This window comes from Nerophis lumbriciformis, linkage group LG06 (genome assembly GCF_033978685.3).
Source record: "Nerophis lumbriciformis linkage group LG06, RoL_Nlum_v2.1, whole genome shotgun sequence".
Classification (NCBI taxonomy): Eukaryota; Metazoa; Chordata; class Actinopteri; order Syngnathiformes; family Syngnathidae; genus Nerophis; species Nerophis lumbriciformis.
The window spans coordinates 45,402,932-45,421,140 of record NC_084553.2 but is presented as its reverse complement, the minus strand read 5'-3'; the positions used below and the strand labels follow the sequence as shown (position 1 = coordinate 45,421,140).

Sequence of the window (18,209 nt, the reverse complement as noted above, 5' to 3'; positions counted from 1 at the left end):
TTTCACGAAAGTTGGGAGTAAAAATGTTTAAACGGCCAAATGTTTCATCTTCAAACAGAAAGCAACAGGAGCCATCAGCACGGACCAACCACTGCCGGTGTGCTGAGACTGTAACCTGACTTTTGCCAGATCCTTGTAGTTCACTGAGCTCCACACAAGGATCTGGGATCGAGGGCATTGCAAACTCCTTCAAGATAGCAAAAAATAATGAACCAATCAGGATCGCCGGGCGGGATTTCATAGATGTGACGTCGAAGCGACTGTTTGATTGATTGATTGAAACTTTTATTAGTAGATTGTACAGTTCAGTACATATTCCGTACAATTGACCACTAAATGGTAACACCCGAATACGTTTTTCAAAGTGTTTTAAGTTGGGGTCCATGTTAATCTATCCATGGTAATGGCGGCACGCAGCGTGTGCTGACATTGATTCTGCTATTGCAACTGTTTTGCAACATTGATCGTCTACTGACATTGCTGCGTTGTTTCAGTAAAAGTTCTCTTTAACTTTTCGCTCTGTCGTTATCCAATATGTCGGCTGTTCTGTTTTGGATTTCCCAGCGTCGCTCGTTGATTTCCATGTGTTTCAAGATAACGGACAAGTGGTTTATCCAATCACAATGATTTTCTTTCACAAGGCCCCGCCTTCTGGTAATGAACCAATCAGGATCACTGGGCGGGGTTTCACGGATGTGACGTAGCGCCGAAGCGACTGTTTGATTCAAACAACAATGGCGGCACGCAGCCTTCGCTGCTATTGCAACTGTTTTGTCGAATCTATCGAATATTAATTCAAACAGAGAACTTTTCGCTCTGTCGTTATCCAATATGTCAGCTGTTCTGTTTTGGATTTCCCAGCGTCGCTCTCATCAGCGTCACAGGTTGATTTCGATGTGAGTGATTGAAGTAGCACGTCATTCAAGATAACGGACAAGTGGTTTATCCAATCACATACAATGTTTTTTTTTTTTTTTTTACAAGGCCCCGCCTTCTGAAATACATCTCCTGTTGAGAAGTCCCAGATCCTTGTGTGGAGCTCAGCGAACTACAAGGATCTGGCGAGCGTCAGGTTTGAGAAAATGTGCTAACCGGAAAAAGGTGCTACCCAACGCTACTGGGCATGCGCACGCATGAAGGTAAAAATAACTCCTTGGTATATTGTGGGTGTTTTTAGCATTTTTTTTTTTACACACCAGGAAACAAACCAAAACAAAAAGGGTATAAACCTTGTTAAACTCAAATGCATCTATGCTGTATGATGACAGAATGAATGTCAAATATATTTTTGACAAGCTCATCTATGAATAATAAAAACTACATAAGCACTTTTTCCATGACCTATTTCGGACATTTTCTTAAAATTTCAACTAAATTCGTCCATTACTCATTATGTAACTGCTTTCATTTTTTTTAATGAAGCAGCACATTTTAATTTTCCAGGACACCTTGATGGCAACAAAAAAAGACAAAACAAAGCACCTGACCCAGTTTTTCCAAATGAGGGGGGGAAAAAACTGCACTTTTTGTTAACAGAGATTGGGAGTCCATTTTATTTGTTTGTACATATTGTTTGTTTATCTACTGTATTTAGGATAATTACCTTATTAACCTTACAATTAGAATAGTAAAAATACTGCAGTAGTTAAAAAAATATGCTGATTATGTTTGAAAGGTTTACTTGCATTGGTATTATGTATTATGATTACATTACCGCTTAATTTAATTGTGGCAACAAAAAACAGTGCAATTAACAGTGCAATACATTTTCATAACATGGTCACTACTGCCTAGTTTCTCTTGTTATATTCTTATTTTTACTGTTATATTTTTATTATTATTGTTGCTTTTTATTTTTATTCTTATTGTAATGTTTTCTATTTTATTTTCATTTATACCCCTATTATTTACTTTTCAAATTATATCTCAATTCTGTACACTGCTGCTAGAATTTTAATTTTCCTGAGGGAAGTTTCCTGAAGGAATCAATAAAGTATTATCTATCTATTTATTATTTATTTATTATCTATCTATCTATCTATCTAATTTGGCCAGTTAATGTAAACAATTCATCATCTTTGTGAAATGCTTACAATTTTGTTCATACAGTAAGCTTTTGCTAATATATAATAACGATGTGCAGTAGGATATAGGCGTTACATTTACTTTACCATGCATTATATTTGCTGCAGAAACCCTGTTGCATGAAGATGTCTCAACAAGCGGATTATTAAATATCGATTGTGCAAATAGCACATTATTTTTAGATTAAAAAAGGGATAAAAATAGTTTGCTACATGTTTGGAACTAAAGTTAGTATTTTTTCCCGCCACCGCTTGTAAGTTTTAGTACACCAGACTGTCACGATGAGAACACTTCCACTGACCCCGGATCAGCTAAAAACCTTCTAAACGTATACATCGTGTGCACGCCTTTTGTGCTTTTCAGCGTGCACAGTCATTCAAAGAAGGAAGTCGGCGTCCGGGCTCCTGGACTCGCTCCCATCACGCCCTGGTTCTCTGCAAAAAAACGAAGGCCATCAACCAAAGTCCTGACCGACAACAAGTAACCTTTGACCTTTAGGATGCTCACCCAGTAGCCAGCGTTTACATTCTGCATCCAGCCAACGCCCGCATTTGGACTACAATCTAAGAAAAGAGAGCAAGTGACTGCAATGACACGTCACTAAGACAACTTAGACTGTGAGCGCTACCTCGATGGCAGTGGGGAACTCTCCAGTGGCGAGTTTGGAGTAAACCAGCATGTCGTCCGCCATCACCTCAAAGCTGCCTGCAGGCGACAACGGCACCAATCAGGACATTGAAAGGAAAATAAAAGAAAAAAGAAAAAAACGCAAAGAGACAAAACTCAAGAAAAAAAAGAAGCAGACAAAATCTTGTTGAAATGAAAAAGTAGACATGGAAGTCAGCATGTCCCACACACACGTCTCCACTGAGGGCCACATCGCAGTCATGGCTGCCCTCATTTACATCATTTATTTTATTTTTATTTATTTATTTATTTTTATTAATCGATCAAACAAAATCATACACAATAATACCATGATAATACCATTCCAATCCCAAAACTAAACCCAGCAACATTCAGAATAGAACAGAGCAATTTATTTACGTCATGATATTATTACACAATTCCACATGCATTTGATTAGTAGATATTTTTACGTTTGTAAAAAAAAAACAATCTGTAGACTCACAGCTCATTCGCCAGAAATATTATCGTGATGTTTTTTGGGGGGGTTTTTTAACAGCAAAAATGGTAGCACTGTTTTTTTTTACAGTAAAATCCTGGCGACAGAGCGACCATTTTTTAATTGTAAAATCTATGGTTGTTGTTTGTGCGATGTATTACTAATGGCAATGGAAAAACAGAATCATGTTTTTTTTGTATCGATAAAATTCTAGCAGGCAGTTTTTTGTTTTGTTTTTTACCGTAAAATCCAATTTAATGGATAACCTGCTTTAAAATCATATCCTATAAGTCAATCAGATATTTGTTTTTTATTTAAAAATAGTTTGTTATATATGATAATGTAATATTTGTTACATCATTAGGGAACACAAATCTAATAGTTATTACATACTTTCCAACCTAAATTCAAACAAATGTAGCTAACATTACATTATTAACATGAACAACATTATTATTATTACGGATTCATAATATAATAAGTCAAGCAGATATCTGAGTATTTATTTTAATTTGAAGAAAACATGTAATGTATGATAATATAATATTTGTTACGTTATTAGATAATACTGAATACAAATATATAGCCTACAATTGCATGAAGTTCATGTATGTTTTCTCTCAAAACAGAAAGAATGAATACATTTAATAAGAAAATAAAAAGTGCTTTATTGATGCATTTTATTTCAAGGCTTTTGCGGACCACATAAAATGATTTGGCGGGCCAAATGTGGCCACCGGGCCTTGAGTTCGACATCATAATGTATTATTGTCACTTGAGCAAGCGAGAGAGGCGCGGCACAAAAAGCGCAGTGAGCACAATTGGCCGCTAGATGGCAAACGTGTTCCACATTCACACTGGCCCCGCCCACCAGACTGGGCCACACTGGCCCCGCCCACCAAGGAAACAGGAAGCAGCTTTTCTCTTTTTTCAAGTGAGTCAAGCAAGTTTGTACAAAACGGAGCAAAGGGTGGCTGTTTTGAAGAAACTCGAGTATAAAACATGTTTTCAGTTAAGTAAATAACTCCACGTGTGTTCATTCATAGTTTTGATGCCTTCCGTGACAATAAAGAAAACGCATTGGATGAGAGGGTGTGTCCAATTTTTTTTCAATTATTATTTTGTTTACTTAAACAGCTTCATTCGCTCAGTTAGTTAATAACATATAGACATATAGTTTTTTGACGGTACTGTATTTCATTTCTACTTTAGGAAAAGGTTTTTCATACGTGAGCTTTGCAGCATTCAAACACAGGTGATTGGCCAAAATGATAACAAATCATAAACATATGGTATTTTATTGCAAAATAAGTACCTGTCCTCCCAACGTTGCCAGAAACCTGCACGCCAGGAATCTTCTGCTGAAGTTCCTTTGCCAGGGCTTCATACTTGGACCTGTACCCTCAGGCACCACTGTGAAACAACACACAACTCGCAATCATTACACAAGAACAACAACACAAACATGAACACTCAATGGCTTCACAACTCACCAGTACTCAACTCTGACGTTGACCATGTTGTTGTTGTTGTTGTTGTTGTTGTGTGAGTCAGGAAGACTGAAGTTGTGTGCTGCTGAAAGTTGATCCTAAACAAGGTTGTGATCGTCTTACACTTTGCCTTTTTATGTGCTGAAACACGCCCAGTGGGAGGATGCACCACTCCCTGCAGCTTCCTCTTCCACTTTTGTTTCACCAAACTTAAAGTCCCTTTCGTCAGTACTATATACGTCTCTAGTACTTCAGAGTTCTTGAACATTGATGATCATGGAAAATAACATCAGACATTATGGGTTGTACTTGTATAGCGCTTTTCTACCTTCAAGGTTCTCAAAGCGCTTTGACACTACTTCCACATTTACAGGTAGTGATGAGTAAATGACGTCTCAGTGAGCGTATGGCACACTCACTGATTGTATTGACACAAATTATAATGACTGTGTTGATGGTTCATAATGGCCGTCTGCTGGATTAAAAAAGTCACTACATTTAGCCTGCAAATAAGATGAATAGTATGTCAATTATATACATTTTTCTTGGGTTTTACTCTCTTAGTGTATTTTCCGAGCAATAGAGCGCACTGGTATTTAAGCCGCACCCACCAAATTTTTAAAGAAATAAATATTTTTACATATATTAGTTGCTCTGGCTCTCTGTACCCCGCCTTCCGCCCGAATGCAGCTGAGATAGGCTCCAGCACCCCCCGCGACCGCAAAAGGGACAAGCGGTAGAAAATGGATGGATGGATGGATAGTTGATCTGGCCTACAAGCCGCAGATATATGACGGTACGAAATATTTTATAAATATTTATTTACATACCTTAATTGTTTCCAACTGGTGCCTGTCACACAGCAGTTAAACGGCTGATCAAACAAAACAGAAGTCATCGTCATGAGCCCACTAGCTGCGAAAGCTCACTCTCCAATCAGTTCAACAGACTCAATAACTCCACTGTGAGGTTTTAGTGAATTTATGAAACTGAAACAATATCAAAAGTTAATAACGTGTTAGCATATTGGCCAATGCTGAACACACTAGCTTGACTACATTACGATAGCACACACAAATATGCATTAAAAAATTCCTACAGACATCACACATGGGACGGCCTCGTAAGTATGAATTGTTTTAGTTATATTGTAAAACTGACAAACGTTGCCTGGAGAAGAATCCTTTTCGAGCAGATATGCTATGGACTGTTATAGTTCCGGTTCAAGGCACGAAACAGGAAGTACATTTTCAACCCGCAGCCCCCGCAGTGAGCTTACTCGTCCAAAAGATGGCGCCATAGCACAAACAGTAACACACCTTTTCAGTGTCTCTGTTGGTGTTGAGAACTATTTGTTGAAAACAAAACATCATGGCCGTCAGCAAAGACAAATCTATAAATTAGCCACATCGTTTTATAAGCTGCAGGGTGCAAAGTGTTGGAAAAAAGTAGCGGCTTACAGTCCTGAAAATACAGTAAATATTGTAATAATACACACATTATATACATACATTTTACTCGGGTTTCAAATAAGTGTTTAGCACAAAGGTCATCGATTACATTTGTCCAAATTAATATATTATATTTATAACAAAGGAAACTAAGCGCTGGAACCCTTTTTTTCTTTCTTGTTTTCTTGGAGTTGACTTAAATGCTTTGTCATGCGTGTGTGTGTTTTGTAATTGTGTGTTTTTATCGGCCGGTCAGCAGAGCTGGCGGCGGCCTGACAACCACACCACGGTGCTATTTGTTGTGAAATGTACCTTCTTTATTTCTTTTTTTCCCAATGTTTGAACCAGGGACCAATCGGTTGTCGGATTGTTGAACAAATAGTTGCTATGGCAACACCCCAAAACACAGATTTTGTTCTATTTATTTGTCACTGTTTTGTAATAAAAAGGTGAACATACTTATTACTTTGTATTGGAGTTTTTTTAACCATCACCACCATTGTTGTTAGCATTTAACTGCAGCAAATCTGTGCTTTAAAACTTTTGATTTATTTTGTGTAAATATTTCTAATATCTTTTTAAATTCAAACTTTTTGCTGAATTTTTTTATAGCTTCTTTTACCTTTTCAGCTATACTGAAATGAAGTAAAGATTTTTTTTATTTTGTCACTACTTCAAAAAGCCAATTATTGAATTATATGTATTGAATTATATTTATGTAGCACTTTTCTCTAGTGACTCAAAGTGCTTTTACATAGTGAACCCCAATATCTAAGTTACATTTAAACCAGTGTGGGTGGAACTGGGAGCAGGTGGGTAAAGTGTCTTGCCCAAGGACACAACGGCAGTGACTAGGATGGCGGAAGTGGGAATCGAACCTGGAACCCTCGAGTTGCTGGCACGGCCACTCTACCAACCGAGCTATGCTGCTCCATTAGCACCATAGTAACCCAACCAGCACAAGACATTGATACAACCTTGATTAGACATACATGTCCTTTAACACAGACTTTTGAACAATGTTGCAAAATAGTTGGATTGAGGCAATGTTGATGTCCAAAGTTGGATCCACGTTGTTGGTTGGGAAATGACCAAATTTCAATAGTCAAATCAACATCACAACTTAACATTGAATAAACGTTGTTAAAAAAGCATGTTGTTTCAACTTTGTATTTGTGTTGTAGAATATTGGTTGGGAATTGACCAAATTTCAAAGGTCTAATCAACATCAGAACACAACGTTAATTAAACGTCGCCAAAAAGCATGTTGTTTCAACGTTATGTTTGAGTTGCTCGACGTCAGGGCCTAATTCAGGGGTAGGGAACCTATGGCTCTAGAGCCAGATGTGGCTCTTTTGATGACTGCATCTGGCTCTCAGATAAATCTTAGCTGACATTGCTTAACATGATAAGTAATGAATTATTCCGCTGGTAATCACAGTGTTAAAAATAATGTTCAAAATATAAAACATTCTCATGGATTTTAATCCATTCATCCATTTTCTACCGCACCTGTTCAAGAAGTCGCATTATTGGTAAGAAGTATTTTATTCATTATTGGTTAGCTTCAGAATAACAATGTTATTAAAAAGAATAAGAGACTTATTGTACTCTAAAAATGTTGGTATTACTTAAACATGCATGCATTTAGTTGTATTCAGTGTTTAAAAATATTATATGGCTCTCACGGAAATACATTTTTAAATCTTTGGCTTTCAAGGGTCTCTCAGCCAAAAAGGTTCCCGACCCCTGGCCTAATTCAACAAGGTCTCAACGTTGTTTTAATGTCTGGTGCCTGCTGGGAAGACTACATAGAAAAACTGCAAAGCTGTAGTTTATGCAGCAGTTTATTGAAGTTACAGGAAGATGTTTCAACAGTTAAATTAAATTAAATCATTAAGTATTGATTGGCAACTATTTTTTTAGTTTCATACTAAAAAGGTATGAAAAAAATGGTAACCAATTGTTTGTTACAAGTTTGGAACCAAAATTAGTCTTTTTTCCCCCGCCACTGCTTGTGAGTTTTAGTACACCAGACTGTCATGATGAGAACAATTCCACTGACCCCGGATCAGCTAAAAACCTTCTACACGTGTACATCGTGTGCACGCCTTTTTCTGCTTTTCAGCGTGCACAGTCATTCAAAGAAGGAAGTCGGCGTCCGGCCTCCTGGACTCGCTCCCATCACGCTCTGGTTCTCTGCAAAGAAACGAAAGCCATCAACCAAAGTCCTGACCGACAACCAGTAACCTTTGACCTTCAGGATGCTCACCCAGTAGCCAGCATTTACATATTGTGTTTAGCCAACTTCTGCACTTTCAATGCAATCTGACAAAACACAAGGAATGATTGTAATCACACGTCAGGTGTCTTACGTCACCGTTGATTGACAGCTGTGACCGATACCTTGTCTTCAGACGGGAAAGATCCAGTCTGGAGTTTGGAGTGAATTAAGTTGTCGTCCGCCATCACCTCAAAGCTTCCTGCAGGGGGCAACAACAGCATGGATCAGGACATGATAAGAAAGTAAACATAAGGCAAAACTCAACAAACAAAAAGAGGACATCAAAATTGAAAAAAAAGATAACTAGAAAATTCCCACGGAAAATTTGATGGGCCTGCTGTCTGTGCCCTGGACCTCTGGCCGGGGGTCGCCGGAATCCGCCGTACTTATTAGATGGTGCCGAGTGTCTGAATCTGTGAGTTTTAGGTATAACTGTACAACACGAGCTACAGAGCTAGCCTAAAACGGTAGCATGTTTACATAATAATGCTAACACGTAGCATGTATGAAACGATAGCATGATAAAGTATGGGGGAATACTTACCACAACACAATTCATCCTCTGATCATATTACAGAAAAGAGCAGTGCGGATCATTCACAACGTTGGTTATTTAGAAGATACTCATAATCTGTTTATGCAATCAAAGTCGCTAAAATTTGATGACCTTGTTAAATATAATACATTAATAATGTTATATAAAGCATTTAACAAATTATTGCCGCCTAATCTACAACGTTTTTTATAAGACGAGTGCAGGCTCATAACTTGAGAGGCTTTGGATATTTCTCATTGCCGAGAGCTCAAACCACTCGTAAACGTTTTTGTGTGCGGAGTAAAACTATGGAACAAACTATACAAACTATACAACACAAGCAATGCCAAACTATTAATCGATTTAAACTATTATACAAACATGGGGTCTGGTTCAAATATAGAGATGAGGGTCTTTAATTTGACCTGCTGTTGTACTCTGTCTCAAAGTGTTAGCATGTGCTCAATGTTTCCTTACCATTATTGCTATGTTGTCTATTACAATTGTTGGTATATTCATTATTCCTACAATGTTGATACAAATTATTGTTACAGTGTAATAATTATTGTTACCTGCGGTAATGCCACTATGATACAACATCTGTATTATAATCCTTGAACAAAGTAAGAGTGAAACTCATGTGAATAATCACTGAATGGAGAACTGGGGGTGGGATTAAATAAATTATCTTCTTCCCACTCCCTTTCAGGCAAAACTGGACAATCATGCATTACATACTATACGACCTTTTGCACTATATTAATTTATATTATTATGTGTTGTCAACTTCGTACTTTTTTATGTCATTGCCTGAAATAAATAAATAAATAAATGAATGAATAACAGTCGGCATGTTTCATATACCAAGTTACGTGACTCCAAGGTGTATGGCTGCAGAAATAGAAAAAAAAAGTGTAAAATTAGATTAAAAAGTTAGCATACTTGAATTAGCTTGCTAGCACGCTATCATTTGCATGCTAACAGGTAACAAGTGTCACATACCAAGTTATACGACTCTGGGTGGCATAACTAGCTCAAAAAAGTTAGTATGCTAATGTTAGCATGCTCGCAAGCTAACGTGAGCGTGATAATATTTAGCTTGTGTTACATACCAAGTTATTTGACTCTAAGGCAGTTGTTTTTCAACCTTTTTTGAGCCAAGGCACATTTTTTGCGTTGAACAAATCCGGAGGCACACCACCAGCAGAAATCATTAAAAAACGAAACTCAGTTGACAGTAAAAAGTCGTTGTCGCAATTGTTGGATATGACTTCAAACCATAACCAAGCATGCATCAATATAGCTCTTGTCTCAAAGTACCGGTAGGTGTACTGTCACAACCTGTCACATCACGCTGTGAATTATTTTGAGTTTTTTGCTGTTTTCCTGTGTGTAGTCTTTTAGTTCTTGTCTTGCACTCCTATTTTGGTGGCTATTTCTCTTTTTTTGGTATTTTCCTGTAGCAGTTTCATATCTTCCTTTGAGCGATATTTCCCGCATCTACTTTGTTTTAGCAATCCAGAATATTTTAGTTGTTTTTATCCTTCTTTGTGGGGACATTGTTGATTGTCATGTCATGTCCAGATGTACATACAGATGTACGCCATCTTTGCTCCACAGGAAGTCTTTGCTGTCGTCCAGCATTCTGTTTTTGTTTATTTTGTAGCCAGTTCAGTTTTAGTAACTTTTTGCATAGCCTTCCCTAAGGTTCAATGCCTTTTCTTAGGGGCACTCACCTTTTGTTTATTTTTGGTTTAAGCATTAGACACCTTTTTACCTGCACGCTGCCTCCCACTGTTTCCGACATCTACAAAGCAATTAGCTACCTGCTGCCACCTACTGATCTGGAAGAGTATTACATGGTTACTCTGCTGAGCTCTAGACAGCACTGACCACTCATCAACACATAATTTGCAGACGTTATATAAAAAGTTAGCATGTTCATTTAAGTATGCTAGCATGCTAATATTACCATGCTAACAGCTAACAAGTGTCACATATGAAGTTATCTGACTTTAGGGTGGTTGAAAAAAGATAATTAATATGTAAACCCAAAAGTCAGCATGTTCTCATGTGTTATTGTCACTCCAGTGGCACGATTCACTAAGCGCAGTAATCAGTATTGGCCACCTGCCTAGTTTACAAAATATACTGTACAGTACTGTAAATAAAAAAAAATAAAAATAAAAACAACCTGTAAACAAAAAAACGAACAGTAAATGAAACAATTTTTTTTTTAAATCCTGTAAATGAAAAAACATAAAAATATATTTAATGAAGTAAAACACAAAAAATAAATAAAATAAAATCTACAACACGGATTTCATTTAAAGCGGGTATTTTTTGTAGCGTAACCCCAGCGTTAGACGAGGGAACACTGTACATCAAAAAGAAGCGGGCACAATCTTGATAAAAATTAAGTTTATATGGAAATCTGAAAGTCAGCATGTCTTCAATAATGTATTATTTATTGTTACTCGAGCAAGCAAGAAAGGAGCGACACAAAAAGCGCAGTAATCAATATTGGCCACAAGATGGCAACCGTGTTACCCTCCAGAGTCGTGACTTTTACACTGGGGCCACGCCCACGAGACTGTGCCAAGAACACTAGCAACTAGGGGTGTGGGGAATAAATCGATTCGAATTCAAATCGCGATTCTCACGTTGTAGACTCAGTATCGATTCTCATTTTTCAAAAATAGATTTTATTTTTTATTTTTTTATTAATCAATTCAACAAAATAATACACAGCAATACCATAACAATGCAATCCAATTCCAAAACCGACCCAGCAACACTCAGAACTGCAATAAACAGAGCAATTGAGAGGAGACACAAACACGACACAGAACAATCCAAAAGTAGTGAAACAAAAATGAATATTATCAACAACAGTATCAATATTAGTAACAATTTCAACATAGCAGTGATGAAAAATCCCTCATTGACATTATCATTAGACATTTATAAAAAAAAATAATAAAAAAATATATATATATACATATGCAATATATCATACTTGCCAACCTTGAGACCTCCAATTTCGGGAGGTGGGGGGTGGGTGCGGGGGGCGTGGTTGGGGCGGGGGCCTGGTTGGGGGCGTGGTTAAGAGGGGAGGAGTATATTTACAGCTAGAATTCACCAAGTCAAGTATTTCATATATATATATATATATATATATATATCCCCGCGACAACGAAGGGAATAAGCGGTAGAAAATGGATGTAAGGATGGATATATATATATATATATATATATATATATATATATATATATATATACATACATATATACATATATATATAAGGGCTTCACGGTGGAAGAGGGGTTAGTGCATCTGCCTCACAATACGAAGGTCCTGAGTAGTCGTGAGTTCAATCCCGGCCTCGGGATCTTTCTGTGTGGAGTTTGCATGTTCTCCCCGTGACTGCGTGGGTTCCCTCCGGGTACTCCGGCTTCCTCCCACCTCCAAAGACATGCACCTGGGAATAGGTTGACTGGCAACACTAAATTGGCCCTAGTGTGTGAATGTGAGTGTGAATGTTGTCTGTCTATCTGTGTTGGCCCTGCGATGAGGTGGCGACTTGTCCAGGGTGTACCCCGCCTTCCGCCCGATTGTAGCTGAGATAGGCTCCAGCGCCCCCCGCGACCCCGAAGGGAATAAGCGGTAGAAAATGGATGGATGGATGGATATATATATATAAAAGAAACAATTGACTTTCAGTGAATTCTAGCTATATATATATATATATATATATATATATATATATATATATATATATATATATATATATATATATATATATATATATATAAATAAAAGAAATATTTGAATTTCAGTGTTCATTTATTTACACATATACACACACATAACACTCATCTACTCATTGTTGAGTTAAGGGTTGAATTGTCCATCCTTGTTCTATTCTCTGTCACTATCTTTCTAACCATGCTGAACACCCTCTCTGATTATGCATTGCTGTGTGGCACGCACAAAAGTGCTTTCATCAAATGCACTAGATGGCAGTATTGTCCTGTTTAAGAGTGTCACAACATTGATGTTTACGGCAGACGGACTGCTTTACTGTAGACGTTCTTTATATTGTGGGAAAGCGGACTCAGGTCCGCATGGAGCTGGAGGCCACGGCCTCCAGCTCCGCCTGAATTTCGGGAGATTTTCGGGAGAAAATTTCTCCCGGGAGGTTTTCCGGAGAGGCGCTGAATTTCGGGAGTCTCCCGGAAAATCCATGAGGGTTGGCAAGTATGATATATATATATAAAGAACAATAGTGTCACAGTGGCTTACACTTGCATCGCATCTCATAAGCTTGACAACACATTGTGTCTAATATTTTCACAAAGATAAAATAAGTCATATTTTTGGTTCATTTAATAGTTAAAACTAATTTACATTATTGCAATCAGTTGATAAAACATTGTTCTTTACAATTATAATTGTCAATAAAACAGAAGAAATATGGTTCAACCCCCCCTCACCATCATCATAAACACACAAACAGTTAAAACAGTTGACACTTTTAAATACCTAGGCATAACCTTGGACAATAAACTCACCTTTAATCAGCACATCACGGACATTCAAAAAAGAAGTCAACAAAGACTGTCAGCCATCCGTAAACTTAAAGGACTATACGTTGCACCTCACCTCCTGTTATTACTTTACCAAAGCATTGTTCAACCCATCCTTATGTACTGTTCCACATGTTTTTTCACTATGCTTACTGTAGCCAACCGCATTACAAACATAGCAGCTAAAATCATCGGCCTACCCACACCCAACATTTCAGATTTAAACCACAGGTCCATCATTCGACTGGCAAACACGATAGTCCAGGATATCACTCACCCAATACACCAATACATCATCCCACTACCATCAGAGCACAGGTACAGAAACATCAAATTCCGGAGGGCCCGCCTCAGGAAAAGCCTTATCCCTGCAGCTATAGCCGCCCTTAACAGCAGGCCCGGCCGACCTGTCTGACAAGCCTGTAAATGTGTGTTGGTCATGTATGATGTCTTTTTGTTATTTCTGTTTTGTGATGTGTAATGTCTATTGTTCAAATGTACGGCAGTGAAAATGAATTCCCCCAAGGGGACCAATAAATCTAAATCTAAATCTATAAAAGCTTTTTACAAAAATCTACTACTCTGCTTGCATGTCAGCAGACTGGGGTAGATCCTGCTGAAATCCTATGTATTAAATGAATAGAGAATTGTTTTGAATCGGAAAAAAATCGTTTTTTAATCGAGAATCGTGTTGAATCGAAAAAAATCGATTTATAATCGAATCGTGACCCCAAGAATCGATATTGAATCGAATCGTGGGACACCCAAAGATTCGCAGCCCTACTAGCAACACAGCATTCAAACACAGGTGATTGGCCAAAATGATAACAAATCATAAACATATGGTATTTTATTGCAAAATAAGTACCTCTCCTCCCAACGTTGCCAGAAACCTGCACGCCAGGAATCCTCTGCTGAAGATACCTTGCCAGGGCTTCATACCTGGACCTGTACCCTCAGGCACCACTGTGACACAACACACAACTTGCAATCATTACACAAGAACAACAACACAAACATGAACACTCAATGGCTTCACAACTCACCAGTACTCAACTCTGACGTTGACCATGTTGTTGTTGTTGTGTGAGTCAGGGAGACTGAAGTTGTGTGCTGCTGAAAGTTGATTCTAAACAAGGCTGTGATTGTCTTACACTTTGCCTTTTTATGTGCTGAAACACGCCCAGTGGGAGGATCCACCACTCCCTGCAGCTTCCTCTTCCACTTTTGTTTCACCAAACTTAAATACCCTTTCATCTGTACTATAGACGTGTCTAGTACTTCAGAGTTCTTGAATATTGATGATCATTGAAAATATCAAACATTCATCCATTGCCTCTTCTTGATCATTTGGGAAAGGAGTGTCAGTAGTGAATCTGATCTGAGTTAACATGAACAAATACAGTTTGTCAACCAGACAATCATTAAACCTCAAACAAGACACTGTTGCTCAAATTGAAAGTGAAAGTATTCTTACTCCCCCACTTCTATAGTCAAAACGATACTGTGCAGCTGGAGTCTCTTGACTGGTTAGGGTATTTAGCGGTAATGTTTTAAAACTAAGGTTAGGCAGGATTGGAGTTAAAGTGAGTATTAGGTTGGGGGTTTCTTATCAGGGTTAGATAGTAATAGGTAAATGATGCCTCAGTGAGCGCATGGCACACTCACTGGCTGTATTGACATGGTGTTGATGGTTGATAATGGCCATCTGCTGGATTAAAAAAGTCACTAAATTTGGCCTTCAAATAAGAATACTTAACAAATGACATCCATCTTACTTGGGTTTGACACTGTAATTATGAATTATATTAACACATATATACATACATATCAGAGGGGTTAGTGCGTCTGCCTCACAATACAAAGGTCATGGGTTCGATCCTGCGCTCGGGATGTTTCTGTGTGGAGTTTGCATGTTCTTCCCGTGACTGCGTGGGTTCCCTCCGGGTATTCCGGCTTCCTCCCACCTCCAAAGACATGCACCTGGGAATAAGTTGATTGGCAACACTAAATTGGCCTTAGTGTGTGAATGTGAGTGTGAATGTTGTCTGTCTATTTGTGTTGGCCCTGTGATGAGGTAGCCACTTGTCCAGGGTGTACCCCGCTTTCCGCCCGAATACAGCTGATATTGGCTACTGCAACCCCGCGACCTCGAACGGAGAAAATGGATGGATGGATACATACAAACCCCGTTTCCATATGAGTTGGGAAATTGTGTTAGATGTAAATATAAACGAAATACAATGATTTGCAAATCATTTTCAACCTATATTCAGTTGAATATGCTACAAAGACAACATATTTGATGTTCAAACTGATAAACTTTTTTTTTTTTGCAAATAATCATTAACTTTAGAATTTGATGCCAGCAACACGTGACAAAGAAGTTGGGAAAGGTGGCAATAAATATTGATAAAGTTGAGGAATGCTCATCAAACACTTATTTGAAGCATCCCACAGGTGTGCAGGCTAATTGGGAACAGGTGGGTGCCATGATTGGGTATAAAAACAGCTTCCCAAAAAATGCTCAGTCTTTCACAAGAAAGGATAGGGCGAGGTACACCCCTTTGTCCACAACTGCGTGAGCAAATAGTCAAACAGTTTAAGAACAACGTTTCTCAAAGTGCAATTGCAAGAAATTTAGGGATTTCAACATCTACGGTCCATAATATCATCAAAAAGTTCAGAGAATCTGGAGAAATCACTCCACGTAAGCGGCATGGCCGGAAACCAACATTGAATGACCGTGAACTTCGATCCCTCAGACGGCACTGTATCAAAAACCGACATCGATCTCTAAAGGATATCACCACATGGGCTCAAGAACACTTCAGAAAACCACTGTCACTAAATACAGTTTGTCGCTACATCTGTAAGTGCAAGTTAAAGCTCTACTATGCAAAGCGAAAGCCATTTATCAACAACATCCAGAAACGCCGCCGGCTTCTCTGGGCCCGAGATCATCTAAGATGGACTGATGCAAAGTGGAAAAGTGTTCTGTGGTCTGACGAGTGCACATTTCAAATTTTTTGGGGATTATTCGACATTGTGTCATCCGGACCAAAGGGGAAGCGAACCATCCAGACTGTTATCGATGCAAAGTTCAAAAGCCAGCATCTGTGATGGTATGGGGGTGCATTAGTGCCCAAGGCATGGGTAACTTACACATCTGTGAAGACACCATTAATGCTGAAAGGTACATACAGGGTTTGGAACAACATATGCTGCCATCTAAGCGCCGTCTTTTTCATGGACGCCCCTGCTTATTTCAGCAAGACAATGCCAAGCCACATTCAGCACGTGTTACAACAGCGTGGCTTCGTAAAAAAGAGTGCGGGTACTTTCCTGGCCCGCCTGCAGTCCAGTTCCCAATCGTGTATTGAGTGTTGTTAAAAAAAAAGGTGATTTAACACAGTGGTGAACATGCCCTTTCCCAACTACTTTGGCACGTGTTGCAGCCATGAAATTCTAAGTTAATTATTATTTGCAAAAAATAAATAAAGTTTATGAGTTTAAACATCAAATATATTGTCTTTGTAGTGCATTCAATTGAATATAGGTTGAAAAGGATTTGCAAATCATTGTATTCCGTTCATATTTACAGTACATCTAACACAATTTCCCAACTCATATGGAAACGGGGTTTGTACATCTTGCTTGGGTTTCAAACTAGCTCTTTAAATATGCGTCTAAAAATTGGGTCTTTCATTACATGTGTCCAAGGGCCAGAATTTTTTCTCAGTAGACAATGTAAGGGTTAGTAGAGTTCCAAAAAATAAACAAAAATAAAAAAAATAGCAATATTAACACAATAATAATGCAATAATATAATTGTATACTTATTGTTTTATGAAATAATGTAAAATGTCGCCATTTACTAGTGACGGGTAAATGACGCCCCAGTGGGTGTGAAACACACTCTGTAGTTGTATCGACACGGCATTGATACTGTGTTAGTGCTTCATAATAATCATCTGCAATGTGATGGATTAAAAAAGTCACTACATTTGATCTGCAAATCAAATTAATAGTTGTTTTAAAAAAATATATCTAAATAGCTGGCTGCACAAAAAGAAATATGAAAAGCACATTTGTTCAATGGCCAGAATTTTTCTCAGCAGACACTGTAAGGGTAAATATACTTTTAAAAAGCTATCAAATTTAAATAGTGATATCAATCAATCACATGTACATGTACTTTGCAACACAAAATGCTTTACAACAATAAATATATAAACTTGGCAAAAAAATAAATTTAAAAAACATGGCATGGCACTGAACAGCAACTTTGAGGCCCACCCACACTGAAGAAATAACAAAAAAAAAAGTATGTTATCTTAAAAAGTTATGCAAAATACATTGTGAAATGTAAAAATAAAGTGAAAATGAAAAAATAAATAAAAGCATAGAATAGCGAGAATATTAGCAACAAACAAAATATAAAATAATAGTAAAAATAAAGAGCCTAAAAAAAGTTGAATAAGAACTTGATTTACAAGGTGTGCCTTTAAACTTTTATTTTTAATACTAACGGTCTCTGCAGTTCTGAGGTTTTGACCGGCTGTTTCACAGGTTGGTGCCACATAAACAACACGATAATAATTCAGTACTACATTCACACATAACAGACAAATAGTATGTGAAATTT

General features: G+C 37.8%; 1 long non-coding RNA gene across 1 annotated transcript; it reads right to left on the bottom strand.

Moving 5' to 3' along the window:
• Positions 1–263: 263 nt before the first annotated feature.
• LOC133608858 (uncharacterized) lies at positions 264–14,907 on the bottom strand. The gene is made up of 9 exons (XR_009815637.2): positions 14,608–14,907; positions 14,430–14,527; positions 8,559–8,635; positions 8,425–8,480; positions 4,705–8,351; positions 4,527–4,624; positions 2,714–2,790; positions 2,593–2,648; positions 264–2,519 (listed from the first exon to the last, which is right to left on the bottom strand). It is a non-coding gene; the product is annotated as an uncharacterized lncRNA (long non-coding RNA).
• Positions 14,908–18,209: the final 3,302 nt, after the last annotated feature.